Source organism: Macrobrachium nipponense, chromosome 34 (genome assembly GCF_015104395.2).
Source record: "Macrobrachium nipponense isolate FS-2020 chromosome 34, ASM1510439v2, whole genome shotgun sequence".
Classification (NCBI taxonomy): Eukaryota; Metazoa; Arthropoda; class Malacostraca; order Decapoda; family Palaemonidae; genus Macrobrachium; species Macrobrachium nipponense.
Window position 1 is genome coordinate 49,153,968 of NC_061095.1, and position 2,203 is coordinate 49,156,170.

The following is a 2,203-nucleotide window of genomic DNA, read 5'->3' on the forward strand; positions in this document are numbered from 1 at the left end:
GCAATATGATAGTCTCATGTGTATAATATATATATAATATACCAGTCACTTTTACTAGGTAAATATTTAATTGCAATAACAACAATGCCCACTTAACTTCCAAATGAAGAAATTCTGATGGCCGGGCAGGAGTTAGAATTTCAGATTTGGAATTTCTTTATTTGGTTCTCCATCTGGATCCTAGGCTTGTAGTGAAAAGTGTACCTAAAAAGTGTGAACCTCCTAGTGGGGTAGTGCCATGAGTACACCTCATGTGGTACACAGTAGGCTTTACTTAAGGTTCTTTTCAGCGTGCCTTCGGGCCCCTAGCTGCAAATCCTTTCATTCCTTTTATTGTACCTCCTTTCATATTCTCTTTCTTTCATCTTACTCTCCACCTTCTCTTACAACTGATTCACGGTGCAACTGCGAGTTTTCCCGCCTGTTACACCATTCAAACTTTTACTGTCAATTTCCGTTTCAGTGCTGAATGACCTCATTGGTCCCAGTGGTTGGCCTTTGGCCTAAATTCTGTATTCAATCCAATTCGAAAAGTGTGGGTAAATCTAGAAGTTCAGAGGTCACTGTGACTATGACATATCAGATGAATTTATTTCTTGTGATAGAAATGCATTTCTCGATGTGGTTCGGATCCCACAATAAGCTGTAGGTCCCGTTGCTTGGTAACCAATTGGTTCCTAGCCACGTAAAAAAATATCCGATTGTTCGGGCCAGCCTTAGGAGAGCTGTTCATCAGCTCAGTGGTCTGGTTAAACTTATATACTTAACTTTAACTGAGGCTGTTGTAGACCTTTGGGTCTTATCCAACCTCCTTGGACGTGGGAGAGAGATGAAGGACGGAGAACAGATAAAGGCCTCCGACAAAAGGAAGCGAGAATGAAAGGGAAGAAGACCTTAGTAAAACTGAGAGAAAAATGTTATTGCTGGTCGTTACTCGTCACAAATAGCTGCAGTAGCTTCCCATTTGAGTCGTGGGTTGGGGGTTGGGGGGGAGAGGGATCTCTTATTTGTATTGTTTCCCGATAAATCATTTTCCATTTTTCTTCTTCTTCACATGATTGATTGTAGCTTTGATGTAGCCCTCTGGGAATTGTTCTCAGTCTCTTCTTTGTGGTTTTAGTTTACATTTTCCTCACTTTTTTCTGTCCGTCCTCAGATCTTAAAAACTACTGAGGCTAGAGGGCTGCTAATTGGAATGTCGATCATCCACCCTCCAGTCATCAAACATACCAAATTGCAGCCCTCTAGCCTCAGTAGTTTCTATATTATTTAAGGTTAAAGTTGGCCATGATCGTGCGTCTGGCAACGACACAGGCCAGGCCACCATTGGGCCGTGGCTCATACGACATTATACCGAGATCAGCGAAAGATAGATATATTTTCGGTGGCCTTGTATACGCTGTAGCGGCCGTACAGAAAACTCGATTGTGCCGGAGAAACTTCGGCGCATTTATTACTTGCTTAGTTTTGTTTAGTGAATTTCATTTCCCCCACAGGGTGCTTTGCAACTGGAAACTGGAACTGGAAAGTTCCAGCGACGTTGCAATGCATTATGACCCTACAGCAATTCTCTTTGTACTTTCAATCATTTACTGATTTTATATTTTTCTAATAACTGAGAGTGGTCTCTTCTCTTTGCATTTCCTATCACCTTCTGTTACCTCTTTCAAATGAGCACCTTAATATTCTTTGGAAGTTTGAATTTCAACTAAGTAGTCTCTTTGGGCTTCTCACATATGAATAGGGTTCATCGTCTGAATAATAATTATAATATAATAATAATAATAATGAACCAGACATAAACTTCTACCAGTTTTCTTCTGCAGATAGCAAGAGAAACCCACACTCAAGATTACCGAGTATAACTTGTTTACTTGTAAGTATTGTGCTTCAAACTCGAGTACTTTCAGGTCCTAACTGTGTCCCTTTTTCAAGAGATGTGAAGGTGGTCAGACTGGGTCAATAATAATAATAATAATAATAATAATAATAATAATAATAATAATAATAATAATAATAATAATAATAATAATAATAATAATAATAATAATGTATTCCAGAATTTCAGAACTTCACAGCCTTTCGTCTTTCTCTTTACGTCATTGTTTTGCATTTGTCAGTTTCCTTAGTTGATCCCTTTATCTGTTATCCGTTCACCAAAGTGAATTTAGAATATGAGAGATTCACCATAGAGAAGGTTTCA